The sequence below is a fragment of the Eulemur rufifrons genome, chromosome 24 (assembly GCF_041146395.1).
Source record: "Eulemur rufifrons isolate Redbay chromosome 24, OSU_ERuf_1, whole genome shotgun sequence".
NCBI classification, from domain to species: Eukaryota; Metazoa; Chordata; class Mammalia; order Primates; family Lemuridae; genus Eulemur; species Eulemur rufifrons.
In genome coordinates this window covers 25,318,467-25,336,448 of record NC_091006.1, presented here as the reverse complement: position 1 = coordinate 25,336,448, position 17,982 = coordinate 25,318,467, and the positions used below count along the sequence as shown (strand labels likewise).

The 17,982-nt window shown below is 33.7% G+C and overlaps 1 pseudogene; it reads left to right on the top strand.

Annotated features, from left to right (window-relative positions):
- The window catches only part of LOC138374282 (cysteine dioxygenase type 1 pseudogene), a 167,083-nt pseudogene extending 158,146 nt beyond the window's left edge, over positions 1 to 8,937 (top strand).
- The last annotated feature ends 9,045 nt before the right edge of the window (positions 8,938 to 17,982 follow it).

Here is a 17,982-nt window from a genome sequence, read left to right as displayed (position 1 = left end):
TATGTTAAGCACATCTTGCATAATCTACTGGATTATTAATAACTCATTTAATTTTGTTCTCAGTTCTCATCCTAATTGACTTTTCAGCATAATTTGACACTACTGATCGCTCCTCTTCCCAGATGTACTGTCCTCAAATTGGCATCTGAGACACATCTTTCTTTCTCTTATTTTTTCCCTTTTACATATCACTAATTGCTCCTAATCAGTCTCCTCTGATGCTTCCTCCTTTTCTCCTGGATCTTTAAGTTCCTGTCCCATGACTCAGCTTCTTGTGGTTTCTTTCTTTCTGCGTTCACTCAGTTGGTGAACTCACCCAGTCTCACGTCTTTAAATACCATTAATATCGTGGTCCTCACAACTTTATTTCTCCAGCACATGCTTTTCTCCAAAATTCTTACTTTCATATGTCCAACTGCATCTAATTTAATGAGTGTTAAAACACCCACATGTCCAAAGTTCAACCATTAGTCTTGCCCCCAGACCTGCCACATCTAGAGTCTACTCACCTTAACTGATGACAACTATATTCTTCAAGTTGCCAAGTCTAAAAATCCAGAAGCCATGCTTGACTTCTTTTATTATCCTACATGCTATATCTAAGTCATCAGTAAATCCTGTTGGATCTACTCTCAAAACAGGATTTAACCATTTGTCACCAAATCTACAGCCACAAACCTAGTCTGAGCTACCATTATTCTACCATTATATAGCATTGACAGTTTATATTTTAGCATGACAGTTTTCACACTTCTATTTTCTAATACTAAAGTCTATTTTCAACACAGAAGCCAAAGTGATCCTTTAGGCAGATGGGGCAGACTAGGTTGAAGGTTTTTGTTTCTGGAATAGCCAAACAAAATGCATATAGTATTTCCATGTAATCCTGTTACATGTCATTACCTCAAATTAATGACAAATAATATGACAATAGCTTATAAACTATGGAAAAATATTTATGAGCAGGAAAAACCATGGCAACAATATAAAATATGAATAAAATTAGGCAAAAGACCAAACATGGACAATCTAGGAATAAACCTACTGACCTCGCAAATATTAACCTGCTGATAGGGCAGGTTAATTAACTAGGGTGAGTTTTTAAAATGTCATTAGAATAGAAGAATTAAAAAGAATGAGGCAATTTTTCCTTTTCTCCCCTTTTTTGCCCTGTGATAGTGGGATTCTGAGTCTAACAGGGATGTGGGTCCTTGAGACTTGGGCTTCCTATTACTCCCAGGGTAGAAATGATGGGCTTGCTTCCTAAAAAAAGAAGGACAATTGAAGTCCAAGAGGAAGGGTCAGAGCTCTGAAACTTTAGAGTCAGAGGGTTTAATACAAACTGACATGGTAAATTTCTCCAGGACTAAGGGAAGGGGTGATATTAATGTCTCTAGGTTCCTGGAAGAGTGGGGAATGATTCTTTACTGAAGAATCCCGGGTAGGTGACAGAATCTCAGGCAACGGATGGCAAGGTTCATAAAAGCAGGAAAAAATCTACATGGGAAAACATAGGTACATTCATTTTTATTAATAACAAATAAATTAAAAGCGTTGCTCTTTGGTACTGTCAATTTTATACTAGTAGTGGGCTATTTGGAATGCAATGCAATATAGGATTATATATTTTTTAAATTCATGGCATATAACTCAACTTTGCATGAAGAAAAGGAGACTTAATCAGTACTAGTAATAGAGCTTTATATGATAATTTTTCAAACAAACAAGATTCACAATTATCAATATGCATGGATGCCACATAGGACTCTGTTGATTTTAAATTAATTTCTTTGTAAATAAAGCAGTAGTTTGAAGCTCATTTAACTGTTCTGATAAATTATGGCATCTTTTGGTCCTGTGTACTGTCAGGTATGCTAACAATGAAAACTTCATTTAACCAGGGTTTTTATACTATGTAGAATATTCTCTCTATACATAACTGAAATTTGCCCTGAAATACATTTTTACAAAATGATGAGATACATAACAATTAAGATTCCAGTTTATTTTTCATAAGACTTCTGTAATTAGTGTTAGTTTTCTGGTAGTTATGTACATTTACCTGCATTTCTATCTTTTTTGTCTAGAACTTGAACTAAACCAGCAGTATTGATATCATGCTACAGAGATGTTCTGTGAGAAAGCAAATTCTGATATGCAGGTATATTCTTACTTTAATTATTTTTTTAAATTTTTTTGTGGGCCCCATACCAGATATCCAAATTTGATCCAGTCCTCTACATGCTCATCTGCTCTGCACGGACTGGACCTACTATAGAGGATTTGATGGTTATGCTATTACAATATTGAGGTATAGGGAAAGTTGTATGTTCTTTATTATTTTTATAGAAATTTAAATTATCCTGAGTCCCCACTTCACATGTGGATAAGAATTTAAATTTCAGTATTTAATAAGCCACTTCTTTTTCACCCAAGTCTGTAAAATGAGAGGGATCAGAATGCCTCCACTGTTTCTGTACTTTTATGTCAAGGAAAGTTTTAGATATGGTTGATACAGGGATGAGGGAAATGTAAACATGTTGAAAAGCTACAAAGCTCGTTGTGCATAAAAATAAAACCATTTCTTTCTCTTCCAGAGAAACTGGAAAAAATAAAAAGCTGGATCTGGAGATATCCAAATATAACAACAACCCATCAACAATACAATTCCCAAGATGAGTTATTTTTTGTCTCTTTTAACTGAGTTTTTTAATTCAGTTCACCTTTTAGAACTCAAATATTGCTTTATATATAGCACTGAAAGCATTAGAAAAGACTGGCTTGGCAAAATATCTGGTTTTAGATCTGGACAAGAATGGAAGGATCTGGTGGTCATAAATCTGTGACTACAATTTATTGAATACATTTTTCAAGTCATTGTGATGAGACAGACGGAGTTGAAATGGCTCTATGTGCATGTCTGTGACACTCCATTTTATGTGAAAAAGGCCCACCCTGGACTGGTTCCAAATTGACAGAAGAGCTCTAAAAGAGTGATAAATTTTAATACATCTGTAGCTTATAATGATTAATGGGCACCTATCAAACTTTTTAAGAAGTTTGAGATTTAAAGTGTCTCAGTGCTTCTAAGTAGATTTATCAGAGACAGTTAACTGATGTTTCCACAACGAAAATTATCAACAGTAAAAAGCCTCCCTATTATAAGTTGACTGGATATATAACTCCTGGAAGGAGGATCTTTCACATTATCCAGACTCTGTGCCTTATGGAAAAAACTAGTATATATGAAATATAATTTTGTTAGTTTAACCTCATGGCCAACCTAATAGAAATTAATTCAAGAGATTATTAAAACTGTATAATTCAGATTTCTCTTATCTAGTTATGGTAATAGAAAATATTTTCTTTTTGAAAGTCATTTGTATTTATAAGAAAGTTTTAAATTAAATTATAAGTATGTTTAAATTAATACAATCTTCTTAAAAGTAACAGTAGAATATTCCCAACAAGAAGTAAATGTCCAAATATTAATTTTACCTTCATAAAATTGATGTCATTACATCTCATGCCACCTACTTTCCCCTCATGCCATCTTTGTAGTAGTTGGCAGCTATTAAGTGTTTTTTTTTTTTTTTTATTTCAGCATATGATGGGGGTGTAAACATAATTTATGAATATATAGTACAAAAGATTCTTATGTATTTTACTGGAAATGTTAGTAAATATAAAATAACAACTTTAAAAATGTAAGCATTATGTAGTCTAAAATTTTATATGCCCATGAAAAATAACAATATGCTCACCAGAGTATAAGAACTTTTCTACATACTAGTTAGGATCTTAATTGACCAATATCTTCATCTTGGAAGCACTTGCTAAGTACTTTACATTTCACTCTTTATAGTTCTATTGATTTTTTTCACTTGAAAATGTACTTAGAATGACAAGGTAACTCTTCTTTTGTTGAAGATGTTACAATAACAAAATGGCAAATAAGTCTTTATAAAAAAAAAAAAGACTGATTCTAATAAATCCATTATCCTTAATTTAATTCAAAATTATTAAATATTGCCTAAAACCATACAATATCCCTAGTATTTTTGAACATGTTTAGTTTCAATGTAAAACTACTAAATTTTATATCAAAATACTTACCAATGTGTTCTTATTTACACATTTGATTAAAAATATTTAGGTTTTTGTTTTACTAAAGACACTGTGCTGCTGTGGTTTTCTTTATTCATCTCGTATTTTTTTTCTAGTTTCCTTTTCCTTCTCTTATTTCCTAAACCTTGAACTTTGTCTTTTTTCTCATCTACTTGCTTGCTCAAAAGATTCACTCTCTTTCATAACTTTCATTATCTCCTCTCTCTTGATTATTTGAAGTTAATATAAATAGTTTAAGCTGAGATTGATATTTTTTTACCAATTCAGGCAAAATATTCACAAAAATCCACTAGTTATATAGAATATTAAATATTATTTTAAAAGTATAATTTAAGTGGTCAACTTGCATAAATGTGTATATGTTGCATCAATGATGTAACAGTATGTAAAAATTTGTCAAATTGTATTATTGTCCATGTGAGATTATCTCCACTTACATATAATAATGTGAAGACACCTACATTGTTATTAACATGCCAAGTACACTAATAATATTCACCATTGTGAAAAAGATTTCAAGTAATTTTAGAAGAGAAAAATTTGGTTGTTACAAAACAGTATGGCTATCTTAAGATGCATTCCAACTTTCTGAAATGCTATCATAATGATAAATCTAACAATAGAAACTTGAATTTTAAATTTTTTCTGCATGTTTATAATTACAAGTCACTTTTAGATGAAAACAAAAACGAGTGAAGTAAACTGAAGTTGGAAATAATCTCTGGCAATAATTCTCAAAGCATAATCTAAATTTCTTACTTTGTTCAACTGTTTGCCTCTCTATATTTGCAACAGAAAATAATGTATTAGTTACAACATGAAACACTTTACATTCTATGCATGGGGTAAGTTAAGTAAAATAAAGTGGTTAATCATGCTTATGCTGGGAGAAGCATGAATTTAAAGGTCTTAATTGCTAACATAGAAAGTGTATATTGTGTTTACTCATGTGGATCATAAAAACATAATATTGGTTTATGCAAACTAGAGCAATTATATTGGAGGTATCACATGCTACTCAATGTTGCTTGTATTAAAGAGAGTTCAGAGAGTTTTAAAAATCCAAATTATCCTTAGAGTTATATATGTTTGATACTAAAAATACAAATATAATCTTTTATCTTATTTCATTCATCAATACCAAAAATTAATGTAGGTTTATTTTCAATGCCAATAATTAATATGAAATATTATATTGTGAGTTTATGAATAAAACACGCTAAATTATAAGCTAATATGTGAAAGGGAAAATAGTGTTTGTTATCTTTTGGGTGGTATGCATGAATGAGATTTATAGAAAGCCAAAAAACTGGTAAGCATAGGAAAAATCTAGCCCCAACAATTCAATATTTTTCTGTGGCTATGGTAGGAAAAGAACAGGACAGAAAATTAAGCTCCACCTATAATTCAAAAATTAAAATAAAACATTAGATAAAAGCCAGAGATCTTAAGTTAGCAATTAGTTTTCATGTTCATTCATTCCAAGTCCTGTACAAAATTAAAATGTATGCTTCATAATGTTCTAGTTCTCTTTCCAAATTTCAGCCTAAGGTGCTAACGAGCTATAAAATACATAGTTGTTACTAGGCAAAAAAAGCAGCTCATTAAGTATCCCAAATAGCAATAATCAGCTATCAAAAATTACTAAGAGTTTACATAATAGAGAGGCAGAATAAAACACTGTCAAAGATGAAAGTGTTAGAAACAGAATAAAAGGTGGTCAAATCTTGATTTTAAAAATTATCTATTATAATAATCTATATGGATATTAATATTTATATACAATAATCCTTTGGTAATTTTTCTTTCTACATTTTACAGAATGAGAAAAAGAAATCCAAAAGGGGGTGCTAATGTAAGTTTCTTTTTAATGAAATTGAATAATGCATGTAATGTTGCTAGCAGCTGTCTACTACATAGTAAGTATTCAAGAAAAGGAAACTCTTTTTATTAGGTCTGCTTGATATTGTTAGTTTCATAGTTCAGAATCACTAATCTCTTTATAATATAGTAGCATTTACCACTATATAAAATTTCAAAACTTATTTTGCCTTTCTGGCATTCTCTTTATCTTATTTTTTATTGTCTTTTATCTAAAAGTATCTTATTGAGGAAGAACAATCAATAGGGGAGGGCAGATGAGTCATGTTATGAAAATAATTTACTTTCCATTGGACATTTGGATCTAGTGCATATTACAGTGTTATTAGTCATTACAAGACTTTATAACACTTGACAGACCGATAGCCCTAGCTTAGATCTCATAAAGTTTGCCACTAAATTTTGAAATTCACATTATTAAATCAGATCAATGAAGACTATCATCTCACAATAGTTCTCTATAGAAAAATTCTTCTGTTGGAGGTCAACAATTCAGGGAGCATCGAAAACTTTACTTTTAATGTCCCAGCTTGCTCAGTTGTTCTCTTTTCATACTCAAGTAAAGCTGTTCTACAAACATTTTAAAGTTAAAATAATTGATACAATAAACAAAATCATTTTCATTACTAACAAAAAAATAGGGAAACATGGTGTAAGTTTTCAGTATTTAATAAAAAAGTATTATTTTTTTTAAATGAAACATGCCAGGGACTTTGGGTATCACTATTTTAAGAGTCAATGTCACCGGTATTTTCAGATTGGGGGCATTTGTTTCAGTGGTGCAATTTTGAGTTGTCTGTTCAACTGACATTTTGACACCTCACTAGGTATCACACTTTCTGACTGGAGTCATATTTAGATACCATGTACTGAGTCTGCCATTTGGGGGCATCTGAAATGAAGCTCTCCATCAGTAGCACTTGACCAAACTAACGTTTATTAAATATATTCACAGTACCCCAAATAGCAATGGTCAATAAGATAATATTTTTACCTTATTTACAAGGAGTGTTTACAAAACTCTGGCAGAGAAGTTGTGTCCCTAAGGTCCAAATAACCTGGGAGATATACACATTAGAATGTCAAAAAGAAAAACAACTTTTTATTCAACTTTACTAACAGGCTCTGTGCTCAACCTACAACGTGGTACCACATTTCAACTGCACTGAAAGTTGATTTAGAATCCAGCCACATCTCAGTTGCCCCCCATCCCCATCACTCTGAACTGATTCACTGTCATCGCTCGTCTGGGTTACTGTTACAGCTTCTTTAAGGACTTCTGGATTCTACTCACGCCCTCCCTATAGTCTAGTCTCCACACAACAGGCAAAGAGATGCTGTTAAAACAGATGTCAAATGTCTCACCTCACTGCACAGAACTACCAAAGACTCACTGTTCTATTCCACACAAAGCCAATGTCCTTGAATTGCCAGAAAAATCCTACAGAATCCCTCTCCTTTCATTCACTCTGTCTCTAGTCTCACCATGCTGGTCTCCTTGCCTTTCCTCAAACTCTCTTCTTAGAGCCTTTATTCTAGCTGTGTCATCTGCCTAAAAGATTCTTCCTCCAGAAATCAGCATGACTAATTCCTATTTCCTTCATGGCTTTGCATCATTTTCTCCCTCTCCATGAGATCTACTCTGACAATCCTGTTTAAAATTGTGCCTCCCCAGAACTCTTGATTCCTCGTACTCTCATATACATTTTTCTTTTTTCCATACTACCCATCAGCTTCTAACGTAATATATAATTCATTTATTCATTATGATTGTCTATATCCACCTTCAGAATCTAAATGCCACCAGAGTAGGAATTTTGTCTATTCACTGGTCTATTCCAAGCTTTATAGAGAAACATAATAAATAATTATCACAGAGACAACTATCAATGAACAGTTTCTTATCAATAATATTTTATTTTCGAATTAAGAAAAATGATTCATATAATGGTTTTGTAGTTTTCCCAAAAGCACTTAACTTTTCCTTAGTGGAGGCGAGATTTGAATGCTGGCATCATGATCTGAAAGCACACCTCCTCAACTTCTCTGTTACACTATGACCCCTAGTTTCTGCTCTTTTGCACCACACTATAATACTTCTTGCTTAGGTTGCACGATGTGGTTCTGATTTGTACGCGCAGTGTTCCCTTAGCGAGCCCTTGTCCACATGCTGCCAGGGGCGGGTCTCCAGATACCTTTGCGAGGGTTCCCTCGAGTTCGGGCACTGAGTATCATGTGCCCCGCACCTTGGCTCCCTCATCTCCACCGCGGCCCAGCAGAGAGACGTGAGCGCCAGCGCCCTGCGGGTTGGAGCTGACCAAGGTGCTAAAGCCACAGACTCCGCCCATCTGATCCGCATCCTGCACCAGCTCTTCGCCAGAGATGGAATCAATGTAGAGCAGGTGCAAGCCCTGATGGACAGACGCCTACAAAAGCGATTCTGAGTGGGCAATGTACGCCAAGTTCGATCCGTACAGGTATAGTTGAAATCTTACCGATCAAGGAAATGGAAAATTTAATCCGATCACTCTATGTTAGGGTGAAGGGCATGGCAGCAGTAGTCATGATCACACCGACTCCTGCTGTTTTCTGAAGATGATACAGGGAAATGTAAAGGAGACATTATTTGCCTGGCCTGAGAAAAAAACTCCAAAGAGATGGCCAAGAAGTCTGAAAGAATCTTGAGGCAAAGCCACTGTGCCTACATCAATGATTCCATTGGCTGACATCGAGTTGAGAACATCAGCCGCACAGAGCCTGAAGCGAGCATTTACTTGCACAGTTCACCTTTTGATACATGCCATGACTTTGATCAAAGAACAAGACATACAAACAAAGTCACTAGGACATTCCATAACAAATTTGGAATCAGAACTCCATTTACAACTTCAGGTTCACTGACGCACAACTAAGGGACACCTAATCCTGAGATTTTTACCTTAAGGTCCGCTGTACATATTTGCCTTGGACAGGAAGGCCACGCACCATTTGCTATCCAGTGATACACTTAAACAAGCCAATGCTTAGATCTACTTTAAGGCAGATGCTAATTATAAGGCATTAAGTAAGAAAATAGTGCCCTGAGCTACTGCAGAAGAAAAATCACATTGGAGAAATAAGTATTGTGATTTTTAAAGGCCAAATTAAGTGCTGTCCTGGTTCTATCCTCTAATTCCATTGAAACCATACTTGGAGTGTCAGTGAGGGTTTTTTAATAACTTTTGGAAAAACTTTGGTCTCTGAATTGTAATTAGCAATAAGTGGAAACAAGAAACCACAAACCTCAAAGGCCTGCTTTGTTACCTGAAGGACTAAATGTAGTTGTCTTTAATGTACTTTTATGTTTTTAATACTTATTTTTTCAAATCTGTGGATTGTATTTCTTCAATCTTATTTTATAAATTCCCTTTCTCTAAATAATTGATAGAGGAACTTAAGGCATTTCACCATTTGGTAATGAAATGAAGGACAGAAGATTTAGAAAAGTACATGCTCTACACCTGCCACAAACCAAAACAAACTCCTGTCTGTTTCCTCTTCATAGTCACAGATTTTGTATTGCTATCAAAATTGCCAAATAATTTTAATAAAACTGGATTTGCACACACACTAATTCACTTATTCTTCTATTATGATTGATAAAATCTCATCCCAGTAAAAGGAAAGGTAAATGAATTTCTTTGTATTATGGATGGGATGGAATTGCACACAACCATAACAAAAAGAATAATTTTCAGCAATATGGAAAAAATATTTCAACATGCCATAATATTGAATAAGAAAGCAGGATTCGGGCCGGGCGCGGTGGCTCACGCCTGTAATCCTAGCACTCTGGGAGGCCGAGGTGGGCGGATCGTTTGAGCTCAGGAGTTCGAGACCAGCCTGAGCAAGAGCGAGACCCCATCTCTACTAAAAATAGAAAGAAATTATATGGACAGCTAAAAATATATATAGAAAAAATTAGCCTGGCATGGTGGTGCATGCCTGTAGTCCCAGCTACTCGGGAGGCTGAGACAAGAGGATCGCTTGAGCTCAGGAGTTTGAGGTTGCTGTGAGCTAGGCTGACGCCACGGCACTCACTCTAGCCTGGGCAACAGAGTGAGACTCTGTCTCAAAAAAAAAAAAAAAAAGAAAAAAAAAGAAAGCAGGATTCAAATTTGCATATTCAATGTGATCTTAACAATGAAAAAAGACATACTTAGAAAAAAGATCAAAAGCTTCAGGTGAAAAGTCACATTTTGATCAGGTCCCATTTACTTATTTTTGTTGTTGCTGTGATTGCCTTTGGGGTCTTCTTCATAATTTCTTTCCCTAGGCCAATGTCTATAAGAATTTTCCAACATTTTCTTCAGGAATTCTTATACTTTCATGGCTTAGGTTTAAGTCTGTTATCCACTGTGAGTTGATTTTTGTGAGAAGTGAGAGGTGCGAATCCTGTTTCAGTCTTCTACATGTGGCTATTCAATTTTCCAGCACCATTTACTGAATAAGGATTCTTTTCCCCAGTATATGTTTTGGTACCTTGCAAGGTTCATCTCAAACCCCACCTCCTCACTGAAATTCTCTGTGGTTCTTCCATACTCCAGGTGAAGTTATTTTCCTTTTTTCATATGGCCAGAAATAGGTATTTTGAAAAATCCATTCAATAGCATATATCACTTCCTACCTTGTTTTATTGCTTTTATTTTTGTCTTTGATGTCAGTGTTTCAAGATCAGAGAATATGTGTTATTCAATTTATAGCTTCTATGACATATACCATCTTGCAAAAGTCCAAGTAGGTAAGAGAGGATCAATTAATATTTGTTAAATTAAATTTATTTCAGCTTCATACTAAATATTACTCTCAGTATTTAGAAACAAAAAACCAATGTCTTTCATAAGGTACAATTCTCACTTCTCGAACATTAAAATATTTATTATAGATCTCTTTAGTTTGGAGGTTCTGTGATTCTCCCATTTCCACTTCTTCCTCTATTATGAAACAATTATGACAATAGCATATATACTTTTTATCTTTTGATCAGTCACAAAATGTTTAGTGTAACATCATGAGAGGTGTGAGCAACATGCTCTAACCTAAGCATGTGTCATCTGATTACAAGCTTATAGAAATGTATGGTAAATTTTATAGGGTTAATAACTGTCTCTGATATACAAACCTCACAAGAATAGTAAAAATTAAAGGAATAAGTTTTATCCAGGTTAGTTTCTAATTGGCATCTAAATGACTAGCACTTCTATACCTTTTGAAACTCGTTACCAGATGCCGCTACATTACTTCTTCCAAGGGCGTACGAAACCACAAAGAAAAGATGACAAAGATTGTTAAACAATGCCTAAGTCTCAGCTACTGTCTTTGTAAAATTTCTTCCTATATTCAAATTTCCTCTAGGAAGGAAAGCTTCATTGAACACTGCACAGGCTTCACAATGTTTTGCTCTTTGCCCAGTATGCTCTTTCTCTGCAGGTGGAAAAGACTATGCATTGTCTGGTAGGGGGTGTTAATTTCAGAAGTTTTCAGTAGATTTACCACAGTAACTGGAAGAAAGAAACGCTTTCTTTTTCTATAGGCCTGGTCTAATCCCAGAGCTCTGTGATGTGAAGAAGCAGAAGGTGGTAGAATAGGCTGAATAGACTTTAGCACTATGTATCTTTTCATTCAAATGCAGAGGACAATTATTCCCTCAGGTTATAAACTCTCTTTTTATTTTCACTTTCATTGATTCATCATTAGTTGCTCAAATCAAAAGCAGGATATCTGCCTGCCTCTATGTTTTTGAAGCTCTGTATGCATCCTCTGTTTCCATTATGCTCGTTTAAAAAAGTTATTCTCTAGAGAGCTGTTTGCCTTAAAGGATGTGAAAAAAAAATTAATTTAATACCCCATGTTGGAGTTGAACTACACTTAAGTGTTATCCTATTACATTTTCTCTGCTGCATATGATAGATTCTATTATCATCTTTCTTATATATCAATCACAATGTGAAATAATACATTGCATTAGTAATAGCCATGCATTTTTTTTTTCAATATCAGTTATGTATTCACTATTCAGTGGGACATGGAGAAGAAAGTGGTGGCTGGATCTACCCAATTCCAATGACAATCTTTCAGGCTTTTTCTGACTGTAATTTTTGGCAGAAGCAACTATTAACTTACCAAAAATTCTCTAAATGTAAATTGTGTTTAGAAGTTGGAATACAAAGGGTGACCCAAAACTTATTTTTCACCAAGTCCCATTCTAAGCAATTTATACATACTAATTAATTGAAAGAAACCTTAGAAAGTAGGTACCACCATCATCATTTACATATGAAGAAATGAACCTATAGAATTGTTAAATAATTTGCCCAAAGTTATACAGGTAACAAGCAGTAGCACCCGAGATGCAAATCCAGTTAGTCTGGTTCTCAAGTGTGTGCTTTTAACCACTGCCTCCACCGAGCAGTTCTCTCTCTGCCTATCCATCTGCCTTTTAGCTACATAGTTAGGTGAATACTGTTCTATTATTCTCAGTTATGCCTCCATATTGAATAATCATAGACTGATCAATTGCAGATGAGAATTCTATAACTTGATTTTATGAAGCAAAAAATTCCTAGAGTTGAAATCTGCTGTATCTTTAAATGTCTATAGTCACATATGGACTGAAATTTTATAGACTGAAATATTATCAGTAGCTTTCTTCAGAAAACACAATGATCTATTTACTCATAATAAAAAAAATCATGCTAGATGGAAATGTGCACATTAATCTATATACTAGAGTACATGAATCGAATTATTGGCTAATGTCGTTCCCTTTCAACTACTCTGTGATGAGATTCTGCTCTTATTCATAATTACTCCAATATATATTCATACGTATTTGTGTGGCATATATTTGTTTGACAGTGTTCTTATTGAAATAAATTTTCTTCCATAGTTTCTTAATTGATGATATATTACCAGGAAGGGCAAGGAATGGAAGCGCTAAACTCAACAAGTACAGTTAATCTCCTTTGATTTTTTTTTTTGTTGTTGTTGCTGTTGTTGATCAGAAGAACTTAGGAAATGACTGTGCAGCAGGAGGCTCTTCCTTTCGTTGCTGGGAAACAGTCATTTGTGATTATTTCAAGGCATTGCCACCTGGAGTGGAAAACACCTTTTTGTGCCAAGGTGCCAGATTAGACAGATCACATCACTTCAAGACCAAACATCTGCTGAGACAATGTTGAGTAGGCTGTGAATTCCTATTGGCTCCATTTTTAACAACATTTGTTTCAAAATTTCATGTGCCAATTAGTCCATAAAATATTTATTGAGTCTCTAATATATTCAGAACACTGAAATAGTCACTGTGGGCAAACAAAATGTAATAGTTCACAATCCACCTCTCTAAAGAGCCATATACAATCTAAGGCTAGAAATAGTTTTGACCATAAAACAGATGTGACCTTGTCCCAAAGGAACTTAACAGAATAAGCCCTTCTGAATCAGAAGCTGTATGAAGTGCAGACTCAAAGATTGTCTGGTCTAACATCCCACCCAATGCAGTTGCTCCTTCTGCAACAGATTTTCATCTAAGTTCTGCCTGAATAAATCTAATTATATTTATTTTTATCTAGGAGGCAACCATCTTACTCTTTTGGGGAGTACTAATTAAGAATTCTTTATACTGTTTGTCCTTGTTGGGTCATTCATAGCACATCTCTTGAAACATTTGATGACCACCCACCTAAAAACTATGCCATTCATTTATTCTCTAAGTTCAACTCCCTGATTTGTTCATATAATCATACAGTTTTCTTTTTCCTTTCATGTAACTCTCTTCAAGCCTTGAAGATACTGCTTGATCTATTCAAAACACATCATGTTTATTGTCAAACAATTACCTGTTTGGCTTTCTCATTTTTAGTGAGTCCAAATGCAAGATTCCCGAGTCAACAAGGATGCTTTTCTTTTTTACCCCCTGAAAGGTATTTTCTAGATGAGGATCATTTATGCAAAAAACCTGGAGGTGCACACTAAGATTTTAGTCAATTCTCAAAGAAGGGAATGAGAGCCATCAAGGAGTCTTAAAATAATTTAAAGCCAAATAATCCTTAGCCATGGTGAAGTTAGGGCAATAGAGTAGAGCTGGGCCTGACAGAAAAGTAGCTATATTAATGAGACAAAATGACCAAAATTTGACCAAGGCTTGGTGGCAGTAGTTGTGGCTTGAGGTGCTTTGTAAATAAAGGGGAAGAGAATAGATAGTGGCTAGGTAAGATGTAGTGAAATTAACTAAAATAAAATAGTTTAGTTAATGTAATTCAAGACATCTACCCTGAATTGGCTTATGTATTAAGCTAGCATGCAGCAGGACTGGTTAACCATCACAACGCTGGCCAGGAACAGTCTCAAAGAATTAAGCAGTTTGCCTAGATAAAACGGCTGTTTCTTCTCTCTAATCTGCCATGACAAAGTACAAACAACTCCAAGGGTCTTGACAAATCACTGTCCAAATCATCAATTGCTTTCTGATGCAGTTTGTCATTGCCTTGCATGAGATAAAGAAAAAGAAAAAGGAAAAAAAAAAAATAAGGCTAAAGTCTAGAATCTCAGTTCTCCAATGAAATGTTTAACATCTGTTAATGTGATTTTCACAGACCTATAGATTCAGCAAAACTTCAAGTTATTTATTTTTATTGTATTGAATTCCATAGCTTTGTTCTTTAACATTTAAATGTAGTATCTTAAATTATAAGATGGCAAAATATATTTTCTAAAAATTGCCATTTTATCATGAAGTTCTAACTATTAACATGTTTCCTATTTTGAATTTTGCTAAGTTTTGTGATATCGTTTTCTAGTTTTAAAAAGAAAAAAAAATATTTTGTCATCATAGAACCTCATTGAGCTTCTTATAGTTTCATTCTCTATAAGAATGACAGGGAAAAAACCCTCAAACTATAGAAGACAATGAATATCCTGTTTTGATCTGACTCCATCTCTGTATGTATGATACTGTTCTTTTTATTCTTTCTGAATATCATATTTTCTTTTTAGGAAAAGAGACTGACAGGCCCATTTTATCTTTTATATTGGCCACAGCGATAACTTCCTATTAAATATTTCATGTTTTTGTACTGATAAGGAACATAAGACTTTATGCAAAACTTGGCTCAGGAGAGCATCTGCTTAAAAATAAAACACTTGAGAACTTGGAACTTAGCACACCGCAGTGCTCCTGAGATGGAGACGGAGCAATTGTATCTTCAGTGATGCTACTGTGGGCTCTGTAATGATATTCTGCTCTTATCCTTCCAGTGAACCTCGACATCCCAGCTGCTGTGCGCTGCTAGAGTCAAGTGGCAAGTTTCCCACATATCTGTCCTAAAGACACTGCTACAACGAAAGCTGGTTCATAAATTAACTATTTAAGAGTTTCTCTTAGGCTCAGAACAGCAAAAAAAAAAAAAAGCCAATATTTAATTTTTATTGAGAACCTTCCTAATAGGTCTAACAGAATATTTACATTACTGTGGACAGAACTCAGTTGGGAAAAATGATCTTGCTGTATAAATGGAATTTTCACTGAAAACAAAATTAATTGTCTTTGAAATATGTTAGATTCCATAATGACGTCACTCTTACCTGGAGACCCAACTACTACTTGGGAATGATTCTTCATTATTTAGAGATGGCAAAGTTAGTAATTTGAGTATTTGTTTTTAAAGTTAAAATACATATTACAAATCTTTTTTAGTAGACTAAATTTGTCTTCTTCTAAGAATTCTTTCTCCCTTCCACTGGTTCTCTTTTGTGGAGAAATCATTTGCTATAATTAAGGTTAGGCTGAACTCACTCTTCTGGTACAATATCCCTCTTCTAAGTGGAAAAAAAATAATAATAAAGTTTACTTTTTCCTTAGAGATAGTGGGATAGAGATAACCTAAATATTTAATTTAGTCTTTCTCATGAAATTAGGGAATCTTATAATAAAGATACAAAAATATTGAATGCAAGAGTATGATAGAATAAAATATCTTGGCATAAAGAAAGATTAAGTATGAAAAAGTAAGCATTACTGGAGTAAGAATTTTTAAAAATGGTGTGTCAAAACTTTAAATTTTTACAAACGGATGTAATAAATTTGATACATATTAAAGTTGAGACAGATTTCTACATGGTGTGCCCATGTAGGTAGATTATACTGATTTGAGGATCTCAAAATGGTGAGTAACAGAAATCTCCATTCCTTTACATTTACTGATAGATACAGATATAAAGACAAATCAGGCTAATTTTCTAAGGTAAAATAATAATTAGTAATAAAGTAATGTTTCTTTTATTTTCAATAAGCTTAGACTTCAGGGCAATGAATCTGTTGTTAGCTTCTCCAATACATCCAAAATTACCTCTCAGAGCATGTACTGTGAAATCAGACAGAGCTGGGTTCAAATTAAGCCCTGTCTCTTACCAAAAGTACAATTTTACCTCTCAGGTAATTCAACTGTCTTACCTGAAGAATGAAAAAATATGTAGAGAGAAAATAATGTACTTTATAGATTTTTTTTCCAAAGCACACTATTGGTTCAGAAGCAGGTGGTTATAAATAATAATTGCTGGTATCTAAGTGACCATGAACTTTTTAGTGCTTTACATATTTTAATATGTTCTTTCTGGCCATCATCTTAGTCTCGTATATTAAGAAAAAGATGGAATTTTATGTTATGATATATACACTCAGCATTCTTTCTGTGCATTTCTACTTAAATATGTACAAATGTAATATAATTTTCCACAGGCAAGGGTTGAAAGAGTCATAGTCATTCATAGTATTTCAGCAGAATTTAAAAATGCATTAACTTCTCACAGCTTTTCATAAAATGTCTTTCACAGCATAAATTCCTTGGAAATAGAGAACATTGATTTTAGTAATAAGATATATACTGCAATTATCAGCATTTTTCTTCTACAAAAGAGGTGAATAAAATTAGCAACTTCAAGATAAACTAAACCAAATCTATTAAATCGAACGTTAGCCTTTAATGACTATTGGGAAGAGTAAATCTTATATTTAGTAATCCTAGAATTTAAAGAAGTAGATCTCTGTTTCAGCATATCTTGAACTCATTATAACTTTTTATAAAGATTATCAATTTCAGTGATCCAAACTATGGTTTGGCCCCAAAGGGTACCTGATTTTATTTCTAAAGAGGTAAAGAGGATCTTATTATGTGAAGGACAAATTATGTTGTTAGTTTAGATTGAGTAAATACTCAATGAAATAATTATGAACCTAAATGCTGAGAAATTAATGAAGCTTATGCCTATAATTCTATTCTAGGAATTAGGTTTTTTTTTTTTTTGTAAATAATCAAGGATCAGCTCACAGAAAAAAAAATTGATATTATGGTCAGAAAAGAAGAGGAAAGTAAAAAGAGAAACAAAAAAAGCCCAGTAATATGAAGCAATGTGTGTTGATGATTCTGGAGAATGAGAGGTATTTACCGAAGCTGAAAACTCTGAGACCCAGTCTGACAGATGTGAAAAATAAATGAAGACATAACCTGACAAACTGCTCTTTTAAATGGGACCAGGTAATGGGAAAGTATTTTAGTTGTTTCTCAGTCAAGGAGAAGGAGCTAAGTTAAATCTAATGGAAGAAGAAAACAGAGGTCTCATGAACAAAACAAAATGAAATGACAGAAAAAAAAACTACACAGCTGTAAGAAACAAGTCAGAGCCCTCCTCTTAAAATTTCAGGTAGGCAGTTAATAATAAGAATCAACCCTTAATGACAAGGACAACTGTATTTCATAAATGTTAGGTTTGAAGATAATGGGGTGGGAAAATTGAATAGCGCAGCATAGTTTAATTCAAACATTAACAGAGAAGTTTCACTATGACAGTAAAATTAGTGGTGATACAGATTATTATCTATAAAGTAAAAGGACATGCCATGTAATGCTGTGAAATCGTTATCATTAAGGGAGTGTTCAA